Source organism: Oryctolagus cuniculus, chromosome 14, assembly GCF_051225735.1.
Source record: "Oryctolagus cuniculus isolate XC-2025 breed Fujian yellow rabbit chromosome 14, ASM5122573v1, whole genome shotgun sequence".
NCBI lineage: Eukaryota > Metazoa > Chordata > Mammalia > Lagomorpha > Leporidae > Oryctolagus > Oryctolagus cuniculus.
The window spans coordinates 31818537-31832093 of record NC_142880.1 but is presented as its reverse complement, the minus strand read 5'-3'; positions in this window follow the sequence as shown (position 1 = coordinate 31832093).

Below are 13557 nucleotides of genomic sequence, written 5' to 3'. Positions count from 1 at the left end.
TGACAGACAGAGATCTTAACAGACAAAACACGCTGCAGCAAACAACCATCAAACCTGAGCATATAGAAAACGTGGGCCTGGGAGGGTAATGCAGACAGAACAGAAACACGCAGACTCTGCTGAGGACAGATGTCCAGATCCTACAAACTCAGTCATAAAACTAGGCCGGCGCCACGGCTCACTAGGCTAATCCTCCGCCTGCGGCGCCGGCACACTGGGTTCTAGTCCCAGTTGGGGCACCAGTTCTGTCCTGGTTGTTCCTCTTCCAGGCCAGCTCTCTGCTGTGGCCCGGGAAGGCAGTGGAGGATGGCCCAAGTGCTTGGGCCCTGCACCCACATGGGAGACCAGGAGGAAGCACCTGGCTCCTGGCTTCAGATCAGTGCAGTGCGCCTGCTGTAGCAGACATTTGGGGGGTGAACCAATGGAAGGAAGACCTTTCTCTCTGTCTCTCTCTCTCTCTCACTGTCTAACTCTGCCTGTCAAAAAAAAAAAAAAAAAAAAACTCACAAAGATGCACCTTACACCAAGTAAAGAGTGCAACAAATAGTATGAAAAAAAAAGAGAAGATAGGCCGATATTAAAAAATAGACAGAAGAGTTCAATAGGCACTAAACCAAAGAAAATATGCAAATGGCCAATGTTTTCCACATCTCCAAAGTGTGTAAATGTATCACTAGTTAAACTGTCACTAATAAATGGAAATTAAAATTATGATGGAATTTACACACTCACTAGAATTGCTAAAGTTAAAAAGACTTGCCAACCAAGTGTTGGCAAGAATGAACTCATTTCCTACTGGGATGAACCACTGTGGTGGTATTTCATAATGTTAAATATACACTTATCTCACAACTCAGTAAGTCTAAATGAATGTAATTCATTAACAAGTCCAACCAGAGGCAATTGTTCAAGAGAAACAAACAAAAAATCCTTGCAAACGTGTATTAGAGAATATTCCTTAAAGCATGGTTCACTGGAGCCCAAATGGAAGGAATGTAAACGCTATCAAATGGCGAACACACACTTCATAGTATAGCGTAACCCTATTACGGAACACTACTCAGCCATTCCAAGGAAGAAGATGAGTACATGTAACAACCAAATATGCCTCAAACACATTATGCTAAATGAAAGAAATCAAACTCAATGAATTACATGTGTATGAGTTCATTGATAAGGAATTCTTCTCTAGATAAGGCAAAACTATAGTGACCAAGGAAGATCAAGTTTTCCTGGGGTAGGAGATGGGGCCCCTTGCAAGGTGTTTCCAGCCTAGGTTTCAGGAGGAGGGACCTACACCTGATCTGAGGTCACATGATTACAGATGGCAAAAGTTAGCAAATTCGATTTGGTTCAAACAGTGCCCTAATTTAAAAATTTCCAGTTTAAGAAATACACATATCTCCACTTCCTTCTGCTTCCCCCACCCCAAATGACCTTGTTGGATTTTCTACGGAGTCAGAGAAGCATCAGTTGGGCACTAATCTGCCAGGGTCCAACTCCCAGCTAAAGCAGTTGCTCTGTTTGGGGCATTGATTAATTTCCCAAACTCTCTGTGCATCCCCCCTTTTATTTCCTTAAGCAAAAAGGGATTTATTTTATTTATTTGAAAGGCAGAGTTAGAGAGTTAGAGAGAGAGAGAGAGAGAGAGAGATCTTCAATCTGCTGGTTCACTCCCCAAATGGCAACAATGGCCAGGGCTGGGCCAGGCTGGAGCCAGGAGTTTCCTCTGGGTCTCCCACGTGGGTGCAGGGGCCCAAGCACTTGAATTATCCTCTTCTGCCTTCCCAGGTGCACCAGCAGGGAGCTGGATCAGAAGTGGAGCAGCCGGAACTAAACCGGCGCCCATATGGGATGCTAGAGTCTCAGGCAGAGGCATAACCTGCTATGCCACAGTGCCTCCTTTATCTAAGGTAGACACAATATTATTGCTAACCTCGCTGAGTTACCAAGAGGATTAAATGAGGAAATACGCGCAGGTGTTCTCCATGTTAGCTATCATTGCAAGTCTTAAGAGAAATGAATTTGTGGTGCTCCCTCTGGGACATTCGAGTGCTGCCTGGTGCTATTTGCACAGACCCATCCAGGAATGAACTTCCCAGCGTGTCCTGTGAGATTGCAAATCTCTGCACCCAGCTGAACCCAGCAGAGAGGGGTGTATTTTGGTATCTGACATACAGCCAGCAATCGTGGTCCCCAGCAATCCCAAGATCTCCTTTTTCTGCTCCGATTCTGTGAAGCTCCAGGGACCAGTGGCAGCTGTCTCAGGGTCACCTTTCTGGGCACAGCATGCCTGACTGACACGGTGCAGTCTGCATGTTCCAGGACTTGTCGTTGAAGGTGTGCCTTGTGTCTACTTTATTTCATAATAACCGACACTTATGCAGAGGATACAGCCACCTGATTGCTGTGGTAAGTAACCCCTGATAGGAATGTGTCATTATTATTCCCATTTTCAGTTCTGAAGCCAACTCTATGTTAAATGATACTGTAAAGTCTCCAACAAGATTTAAAAACGATAAAGCATTACTCCATAATGGGCTATCGTCTCTTGTGTCTTGTTTTTGGGCAGATTTTGGATTTTGGTGCCGTTCGCACAGAAGCCTGAAAGATTCTTGGGGAGTGAAGACAGGAATTCTGATAGCAACTCACCCACCACCGCTTTGAGAGCTTTTATAGTAACACTGGACCAGTCCTCAGTCAGGGTGGGGAACGTCTGGCCCATGGGCTGCATAAGGCCTGCACAATCCTTTGATCTGTCCAAGGCCAAGGCAACCCCAGGGAGGACTCAAAATTCAGTAAACCTGCAACAGGCTGATTTTTTCCCCCCAAAAAAACTTCTATGTAAGGAATACAAACTTCGTGCATTTTTTAAGTACAACTTTAGGAATATAGTGATTCTTCCCACCATATCTACCCTCCCACCCCTCCACCTCCTCCCTCTCCCATTCCCAGTCCCATTCTCCACTAAGATCCATTCTCAATTAACTTTATACACAGAAGACCTACTCTGTACCAAGTAAAGAGTTCAACAATTTGCACACACACACACACACACACAAACTTCCTCAACAGTCAAGGCAAGGGCTGCTCTAGTCATTGCTTCTCAAAGTGTCAGTTTCACTTCCAGAGATTGCCTTTTAGGTGCTCTATTAGTTACCACAGGTCAGGGAGAACACATGGTATTTGTCCCTTTGGGACTGGCTCATTTCACTAAGTATGATGTTTTCCAGATTCATCCATTTTGTTGCGAATGACTGGATTTTTTTTTTTTTTTACCACTGAGTAGTATTCCATGGTGTATATTTCCCATAATTTCTTTATCCAATCTTGGGTTGATGGGCATTTGGGTTGATTCCATGTCTTAGTTATTGTGAATTGAGTTGCAATAAACATGGGGGTACAGATAGCTCTTTCATATGCTGATTTCATTTCTTTTGGGTAAATTCCCAGCAGTGGGATGGCTGGGTCATATGGGCAGGTCTATATTCATATTTCTGAGGAATCTCCATACTGTCTTCCATCTTCCATAGTGGCTTTACCAGTTTACATTCCCACCAACAGTAGATTAGGTGAGGGTACCTTTTTCCCCACATCCTTGCCAGCATTTGTTGTTTGTTGATTTCTGTTTGAAAGCTATTGTAGCCAAGGTGAGGTGATACTTCATTGTGGCTTTGATTTGTATTTTCCTGAAGGCTAGTGATAACAGGCTCATTTTTAAGTTGATCATTTTCTATGGCCACAGATGACATTATAAATATCCAAATGACCCTTGGCAGAGAAAAGGTTCCCTCACCCACACCACTCACACGTAATGTAGTTTATTTATAAATAATTAATATTTGAATCACATATCATTTCTATGTTTTAAAATATTGGACATATTTTTATTTTCTACTTACAGTTCCAGAGTTGTTATTACAAATGCATTAAGTCACATTTTATTCTTTTGCAAGGTTGAGGTGAAAACTAATGATATGGATAACAGTTAGATTCTCCCCTTTCCTTGCTAATTAGAAAATCTTTAGCTCCATTATTTAATTCCCAAGGATAGCTTAAATGATTGTTCTGTATGAGTGAGTTTCAATCTTCAGTTCCATTTTAATTAATTTTTTTCTTTTTTACAAAATGAGACATTTGTTAAACAAATATGAGCAATGTAAGTGCTTAAGGGCATAGGAATTGTTTTTAAGGTTTCTATAGGGTCATCACCGGATCACACTATGATTCTCAGACATTTACCTTACTAAATTAATTTACAAAGGGAACATTGTTTTATTTTCCCTATAGTGATAGTTCCTGCTACTGATATCCCTATCTATTTTGTTCTGCGACCAATGGACTCAGCAGATTTGTTAAGGAACTGTAAGGAACTGTCCCTTTGACCCAGGAATTCCATCTCTAGGAGTTTATCTCAAGGAGATAAGAACCAGGAAAGAGCGTTTACAGGAGGCATTGAGTTACAGGAACTATGTTTGGAATGCTCTGAGGACCGCATGGACACGTGACTCCCTCTGGTAAGTTCAGAGGACGATGCAAAGAAAGGGGGAGCCACACACCCAGCACTGGGTTTTAATCAAATAAGAGGCAGATTAAATCTGATGCATGAGCGACTGGGTGCCAATTTAGCTGTTACCTGAATCGATGAGACACGCCGCATTTGGGAAGGTTGGGGAGACTGTGATTAGAGAGTAGTAAGTGGGTAACTGTCTATTAGCAGGGCAGGCCAGAGCCGTATCGACCAAGAAAGGGAAAAGTCTGGCTTGATTAACAAGCCATCGCGATGTCAATAAACCGATGGTGGGTTTTAAAATGCAATTTGGCTTTGGATCTTCAGTCGGAGGCCAAAAATAGACACAGGGAGGGCCTGGGGAGAGGTGGGTGAGGACGGCATTGGGCAAGGAGTGGAATTTCTGTCTCAGTGCTGCAGGGTGGGGTGGAACGCAGAGCTTCATCCTTAAGGCTACTGCCCTAGACTCAGGGCAGCAGCCGCAGCTCCCTTGTGGCTTCTACTGGAAGCAAAGCTGTCAAGAAGGAGCAGTCAGGGCAGCTCTATGGTGTAGTGGGTAAAGTCGCTGCCTGCAAGGCCAGTATCCCATATGGGCGCTGGTTCGAGTCCCTGCTGCTCCACTTCTGATCCAGCTTCCTGCTAATGTGTCTGGGAAAAGCAGCAGCAGATGGCCTGAGTGTTTGGGCCCCTGCCACCCACGGGGAGGGGGGTGGAGACCCGGATGAAGCTGTTGGCCTCAGCCTGGCCCAGTGCTGGCTGTTACATTCATCTGGGGAGTAAACGAGCGGATGGAAGATCTATCTCTCCCTCTCCCTTTTAACTCTTTCAAACAAATAAATAAATCTTTTTTTTAAAGCCTTCTTGTATCAGGAGACTTCTCATATAATTATATCTTACAGTTCTCACAGCAGCCCCTCCACGGGCTCCAAGATCCCAGGGAGTGTCTTTTCCTCCTGTGAGCGGGAGACTGCAATGACACACCCGGGGATGCTCCTGAGGGTCCTGAAGCAAGGTGCACCCAGGCCCAGGAGCCCTCATGCCCTGGGGGCTGCATCTGTGCCGAATGGGGGCAGGCAGGTAGCGTCTGGGTTAGCAGTCACCAGCACGGGGCTTCATGTGTAGGTCTCTATTAAAGAACGGGGAGAAACCTGCCCTTAGCTGTCCCAGAGAAGCTTGGAGAGTCGAGAGGGGAGAGCAACCCCTGCCCACAACCTGGGACAGGAGGGAAGGAACAGGAGTCAGGGGCCCCCAGCCTGCTCCTCAGCACGGGACTATGGGAGCTGAATGAGGGCTGAGACGCAGCCCACTCTGTAGGTCTGTCCCCGCCACCCGCCACCCACAGCTGCAGCAGCGAGTCCTGCTCTGTGGGGACACTCTGGACATCACATTGCGTATGATGGGAAAGGAGGAGCATGGGAAGCTTCGTGTGTCTGTTTCTTGGTGCCCTGTGACAGCCTCCTTGTCACAATCAACCATCACTGTGGCTTCTGAGAAACCCGAGACCCCAGAGCTTCGTTCTAATATGAGACTTCAAAGTAAGAAAATGGAAAATGCATAAATAAATAGGTAAACCTGGAGGAACTTAACTAGATTGTCCCTGTGGGCTTAATGCCAGCCACCAACTAAACAAACTGCACATGTGATCTCTGGTTCCACAAAAGACCGCTGTGTTGGAAGGCAGCCAGGAGAGAGAGGCGAGAAATGACCTGATTCCTGGGCCAGGAAGTTCTGGGTATTCACGAGTATTCAGCAAGGCTGTTTCATGGGCATGGCCCAGCAATGAGCATCCTTTGAAGTCGACGCCTTTTTCTCCTTTTGCTTGTTGATGTTTTGCTTTGTGGTATGTTCATGTGATGTAAAAGTCCTCAGGGGAAAATGTGTGAGAAATTAGCTTGGGAAAGCAGTAAAGACAGCAAGGTGCCAATGACGAGTCTGCACGAGCGTTTTCATTCTGACTCCCAGGGCTGGCTTCCGTGCCTCTCCCAGCTTCAGGTATTTGGCTTCTCTGCTCACGCAAACGTCCCCCTCTCCCTGGAGCCAGAGCCAACGTTTCTGCTGCCTGCTGTCAGAAGGCGGCCAGCTGTGGCGATGCCTCCGAGGCGGGCCCACAAGACTGATGAGCCCTGTCGCTCAGGAGACACTGCAGGCAGGGCAGTGGGGGCCGGGCTGCACGCCAGCTGCCTTGGCAGTTGTGTGTTCAGCACTGTTAGGTGGGGACCCACCTGAGGAGGGGAAGCCCATCCTTCCTGGAGGGCTGAGGAGACCCCCGGCCCAGGACACGGGCTCCCTGTAAACTCCGAGCTCCGAACCAGACGTGTTGATCTGATGGTGCCAATGAAACCAAAGGCTGACCCTCTAAAAATTCCTTCATGGTTACCCAGTCAGGGAACCATATGATATTGGGATTGCCCCCCTAAAATGTGATATTAGAATGTGGCCCCCTTAGAGTTCCCCAAAAGTCCCATCTGGGGTGCCATATGAAATCAGAACTTGGGGGTGCCATATGATAACGCCATATGCTCATTAATAAATTCCCAGTATTAATAAGCTCATGTGGGTTCTTGCCTAATATTCAGAGAAGAATTCTGAATACTGGCATAAATGAACGAAGCAGCATGGTGCATTTTTAAGCTTTTATTCAGTAAGAGAAATGCATAGGAGAGTGAGGCTTTATCTAAAAGAGAGGGATAAATCTGGGTTCATACCAAGTAGCAGGAACCAGCCACGTGGAGGAGCATCTAGGCCAGGAAGCATGGGCCGGGTGGCCCAAAGGCCATGCACCCTGGAGGCACAGAGCCACACAGGCCCACACTAGCAAAAGGCCAAAGAAAGGAAGGAGCGGGCACACCCTGTCCCAGGTTTTAATCCACTTTCAAAGGGGAGTGGTTAACTAGCCTGATGGGCCAGTGGGTACACAGATGTGGCCAGGTAGGGCCATGAGGTCGCACAGGGGCATGGTGAAGGTGTGGTCTTCCAGCTCACAAACCTAATCAGTTTTATCCTGTATGCCTGCCTACAACATTCCCCCCTCAGAGACTCTATTCCCTTAATCCTAAGGGATGTTGATGGATGTAGAGCCACCATCTTCTGTAGCTTCTTCCTACTCATGAGGGGCGTAGTGCAGGCCCTGCCTGTTCAGGGTCTGTAAGTCTCTATCTTATCCAACAAATTCGCTTTGTCAGCTGGAGCAGTCTTGGTCACTGCCAATGTCTGTGCCCCCTGCATGATCAGTTACTCCAAGAAGTCGAGTTCCGAAACATATAAGCGTGTTAATTAGCTCAGGCAAAACAGGAACAAAACCACTTTAAAGTGGCGTGCCCCTTAAGATGAAAAGAATGTATTTTACAGACTCCCAGATAGTGGGTGGTGATAGGCTACCCTAATCTCACTGTAGTAGTCGTGCTCAATAGCACGTGTTAAGGTCCCTTCCATTTAAGCTGAAACTGATCTGAAGAGGATCTTCCTATGAATGGCTTGCTCAGGAATTCCTAATGTGGGAGTTTTTGTCAAAAAACTACACCTTCTGTAGCTCCCGGTCCAGCACAGTGTGTCTGTGTCAGGGGTTGTAAGCAAACACAAGGTTTAGAATCCAAATCCTGGAATCCATATTCCATAGAATCCTGTCATCAGCAATTTCCAATGTCGGAGCTTTAGTTAGAAGCTCCTTAGCTCTCTGGAACAACTTTTGTAGCTACCCTTTTCAGCACAGTGTCGGTATCAGGGCATCTTTAAAGCTGTATACAAAAGCTTGGGATGCAAATATTGGAATCCATATTCCACAGAATCTTGCCATTGCTAGAAATATCCTTAGCTGCCTTTTAAATAACTGACCTCATGTTAAAACATTTACTCCTCAGGTCGATCCTGGGAAGTAGGTAGCCACACCATCCTTGGTTTGCAGAAGAGGCAGGTTTAGTGACTTTTATGGATGCTCAGGAGTGGCAGGGTGTCCCGAAGCCTGGGTACTGGCCAAGGGTTCCCCCCAGTCTTATGCTATATCCTCTCCAGCACAATACAAGGGTACTTCAAAAAGTGCATGGAAAATGGGATTAAAGATAAGGGGTTTTTGTGTGTGAAATAATTGGAAATCCATGAAGATGCAGGGTCTTTAAAAAATTCACAGAAACTCAGAACCAGCATTTAGCCTAGTGGTTAAGATGTTAGTTAGGATGCCCACATTCCAAGCTGAAGTGCCTGGGTTCAAGTTCTGGCTCCACCGCTGATTCCAGCTTCCTGCTAATGCAGGCTGTTGGAGGCAGCTGGTGATGCCTCATGTACTTGGGTCCTTGCCACCCTTGTGGGAGATGCAGATTAAGTTCCAAGCTCCCAGCTTCACTTGGCCCAGTGCCAGCTGTTACAGGCATCTGGGACATTGTCTCTCTCTCTTCCTCATGCTCTCTTTGAATAAAAAAAAAATCTCATACAAAATAAATATTATGAAAACACCATGCATTGACCCCAAGGCTGGGCGCCCTTGGGTCCAGCTGGCCATCGGCTCTGACTGACGATGCACAGCTTCACTGGGAGAAGCAGACAGAGGCAGCACTGCCTCAGGCTTGGTGTGGTGCAGGAGTGGTGCAGGCACAGGCCACGGTCCGGACACGGGATGAGCTGTGCCAGGCCCTTGTCACCTGTAGGTGGGGGAGCGGACTGTGGCACAGGAGCCCGAGACCCCGGCGCTGGTCCCTCCCCAGACAGCCTCCACTGTGTCGCACCCTAGCCAGGGGCAGCCCTGGGAGAGACCGAGGTCCAAGTCCAAGTCCAGTTCGAGGCCTTGCTCAGAAGCTTCCTGCCTAGCAGGAGCTGCTGCGGAGCTGGTGCTCACGCCTGCTGAGAGGCTGGTCCGGGGCCTCACTGCGCGCCCCCACAGAGGGTATAAAGTGACTGGGGACGGTTGCTATCCCACTTCCTCTTCTGGGAGCAGCTGCCCCCCCATGACTGTTACCACCCAGGTGCAGGGTGCACCCTGGCCCCCTCCCAGAGGCACCCCTGGGAGTCACCCCGACCTGGCCCTGTCTGGCCCCACATCCCGTTAGTAAGGGATGCAGCAGGGCTCACTCCCTGCACAAGCAGCTTTCCTAGGCTCTGCGACCCTCGCTATTACGGCACAGTGTACCCACCCCCCGCCCCCCATACCTGACACACACACACAGCGCTCTGCAGGCAGTTTTTCTTTAGTTCTGTTTCAGGAAAGGAATTCTAGTCAGGACTCACTAAGGTGTATGCTGGTGAGTCTGAGAAACGCTGCTCCTCACTGTCTCGGATGGAATCCCTCTCGCCATCTCAGGCATCTCCCCGTCCCAGTGGCCCCATCGTCTCTGGCCTGGGCAACCACAGCAGCCACCGAACAGTTTGTGGCTGCTCCTGGCTCTCCTTCCCTCTGCCACTCCCAGTCTGCACACACACACCGTGACATTTTCCAAAGACAAAGCGTGGCCATGCCATGTTTCCTTGAATGGAATGGGCCCCCTTTTGCCAACTCCTTCATGGTGCCCCAGACCTCATGTGAGGTGGCCCCCAGGGACTTTTCTCACTGTCTTTTTGGCCGTTTTTCTGTCTCCTCTTTTTCTTTTTTTTAAGATTTATTTATTTTGAAAGCAGAGTAAAGAGAGGCAGAGGGAGAGAGAGAGAGAGAGAAAGTCTTCCATCTGCTAGTTCACTACCCAAATGGCCACAATGGCTGGGGCTGGGCCAATCCAAAGCCAGGAGCCAGGAGCTTCTTCTGGGTTTCCCATGTGGGTGCAGGGGCCCAAGGACTTGGGCCGTCTTCTACTGCTTTCCCTGGCCATAGCAGAGAGCTGGATTGGAAGCGGAGCAGCTGGGACTCGAAATGGCACCCATATGGGATGCCGGCACTGCAGACAGTAGCTTTACCTGCTACGCCCCAGAGACAGCCTGTCTCTTTTCTTTAAAGATTTATTTATTTGAAAGTCAGAGTGACAGAGAGCGAGAGAATGAGATTCATACAGAGAGGGAGGTCATCCATCGGCTGGCTCACTCCACAAATGGCAGCAACTGCCAGGTCTAGGCCAGACCAAACCTGGGAGCCAGGAACTCCATCCTGGTTTCCCACACGTGGCAGGGGTTCAAGTACTGCATTGGAATTGGAGCAGCTGGGACTCCAACTGGCCCTGTGGCTTAACCAGCTGGGCCTTCCCTCTCTTGAGCTAGTCCAACTGAATTGCTTACAGGTCCTTGAGCTTTTCATCCTCTGTGCTGGGGCTGTCTTTGCCTCCTCCACTCCGGCTGACGGTCCGCAGCAGGCCAAAGTGAGCTGTCAGACATGCCCCAGTGATGCGGAAGGACTCCCTCCATTTGGGATACAGGCAGGAGTGCTGCAGGAACTTTACCACGTGCTCCTGGCTCACTTGCTCCTTTGTCCCTTAACAGGGCCCAGAGGTCACTCCTGCACCACAGCATGGGGCTGGATGCTGTTGGTGCCATGCCAAGATCCGCTTCGTGAGCTGGAACACCTGGTCACCATGTCGCTCTCAGTGCTGGCTTCTGCCTCCTCCTGGCAGCTAGCTCCCTTCCACCAAGCCAGAGCCATTCACTAGAGAGTTTTTCCATCACTCTTCCAGGTGGCCAGAGGCCAAAGGTGGATGGACACAGGTTTCTACACCTGATCTCCCGGTCTTTAGGTCTTTAGGTGGTCCTGGCTGTGAGGCACAATTCCTGCTTCCACCTTCTGCTGGGAACCGAGCTGAAAGCAGAGCCCAGTGAGGCCTGCTTGGTTTCCTCCCCCTGCTCTGCCCTGCTTCCCCAACTCTTCTCCTACAAGCGCTGCACAGGAAGTGATCTTCACAAACAGACCTGCTCAGGCTCTGCCTCCGACAGCTCACAGCCCGCAGAAGCACAGGGGCAGGCAGCTCCTGAGGGCAGGTGCACCGAGGGGAGGGTGTCCTTGAAGGTTGGTTTCTGTGTGCATGTTTGGGTTCTGGGGTGGTGGAGGCCCCAGGGTAGCGCTGACTTGCCAGAAGCAAAGTGGGCCTGGTTTCTTTCTCTTTTAAAAACTGTTGAGTTATATATGTGAGAGCCAGAAAGAGAGAGAGAGAGCTCCTACGTGCTGGTTTACTCCTCAAATACCCACACCAGACCCACGCTGGAGGCTGAAGCCAGGAGCCCATCATCCCAGCCATGTCTCTCCCGCAGGTGGCAGGAGCCCCAGGACTGAAGCCTTCACAGCTGCCTCCCAGGGCCTTTTGTGTTTTTTGGTTTTTCGTCATGGTTTCTATATGGGCAGATGGCCAGGTGACACATCAGCACGTCTGACCTTTGTTGGTGGCTGTCTGGCCACAGCATCCCCGTGACTAAGACAATGGGCAGCCCACTACAGTAATGCTTCTGCTGCGACGCTGACACCTCTGCCCCTCCCCTGCACAAGGCTGGTGCAGAGGTTTGTGGGAGGGGCTCAGGGCCCCTCAGCAGCTCCTAGGTCTGAGAGGGTCATAGACCAGAGCTCCCCAAGTGTGGGGTGTGGCACACCTGTGAGCAGGGACCCAGTGATGAAGTGACAGGCCAGGAGTGGTCCTCACTTTTCTGAAACAGAAGACCAAAGGGAACGCTCCATTTCTGGAAGCTTACAAAGGCCAGTGATGAGGGCATGTCCAAAAGCTTGTGGAAAAAAAAAAAGGAATTAAAAGAGAAGTTCATGTTGTTCCAAAAGAATTGAAATCCATGCATATGGGTTTTTTTGTAATATGCATTTTCCATGAACTTGTTTAAGACCCCTTATATTCTCATGCATTATTTATTTTATTTAGTGTGCATGTTCACTGTGTAAGACTGCTATCTATAGCCTCATGTTGTAGAGGAGAAACCTGAGGGGCAGAGAGGCTGAAGAATGTGCTTCTGGAAAAACCTCCCTTTCTCAGATCTAGGTCTTTCCAAGCCCTGCGGCCAGGGCAGGGAGCCCACATGGGGTGTTTGTTCACACAGCCTGGCTGTTTGTCAACCCCGAGCAGAGGTCAAGTGCTTTAGCTCTGATTAAGCTCTAACAAGCGTGGTGCCGAGGACTCTTCTTTAATAGATATTATTGTCATGAAACATTCTATTCTATACTTACCTTTTGCTTGAAGACTGATTGTAGGGCCTGCAATGAATTGTGGAATAATCCTCATTAATGCATAATTAATACGCACTGATTCAATTAGCCAGATGCACCCCCCATCCCCCATTCCCTTGGTAAAAAATTTGCATTTATATTAGAAATTTACAAGATTGCAAGAAGGGAATGAAATCCCCCAAAGCTCTCGAGATCCTTTTCTCTTCTCTTTGTTGTATCAGGTGTGTTTTCTCTGGGCTTCTGTTGTGTTTCTGCCTCAAATGCTTTAGGAGAGTTCAGTCTGCAGTGGCTCACCCAGGAATGCCCTCCCCCAAGGCAATCAGCTGGCAGCCCCTTTGCCCTCACCCTTCTACCCCAATCCCCTTTGGAGGAAATAAACCATTTGGCTCCTCCTCATTACTCTGACCATCCTTGCCACACAGTGGATGAGCACATGACCCAGGCCTGCCCCAGGTTACTCTATCCCTGCTGACCAGGCTGGGTGCCAATCCCAGCATGGTCAACCAGATTTTCTCTGGGGACTTTTGCTGGAGCCATCAGGACAGTGAAACCTGCTTCTCTCTGGAATCATTCATCTCCCCTGATCCATATTGACTCCCAGAGTAAAGAAGTTTGAGAGGAAGAGAGGAAAAGAGGGATGAAGGAAATGAGGATAGGAGAAAGCACTGATTTTGCTGTTATTGGCAACCCCAAGACTCCTCATGCACCTACTCTTTACAGCAGTAGGTTAAATTGTAAGTGTCTCCCTCCTAAGGACCCTCTCTAGGGGGTGGCCTCCCTTCCTTTTCCACCTCATCTCATCCTGTCCTCTCTGCCAGGCCAGTCACACAGTTCTGCTCAGTCTTCCAGATATGTGACATTTGATCTCCAGCCTCCATGGGTTTGTGCTGCTGTGAACATGGTCTACCCAGTGTCTGCCTGACTCACTGTCTCTTCTCCTTTCATACCCAGCCCAAATGTCCCCCTACTGCTTCCTACCTCC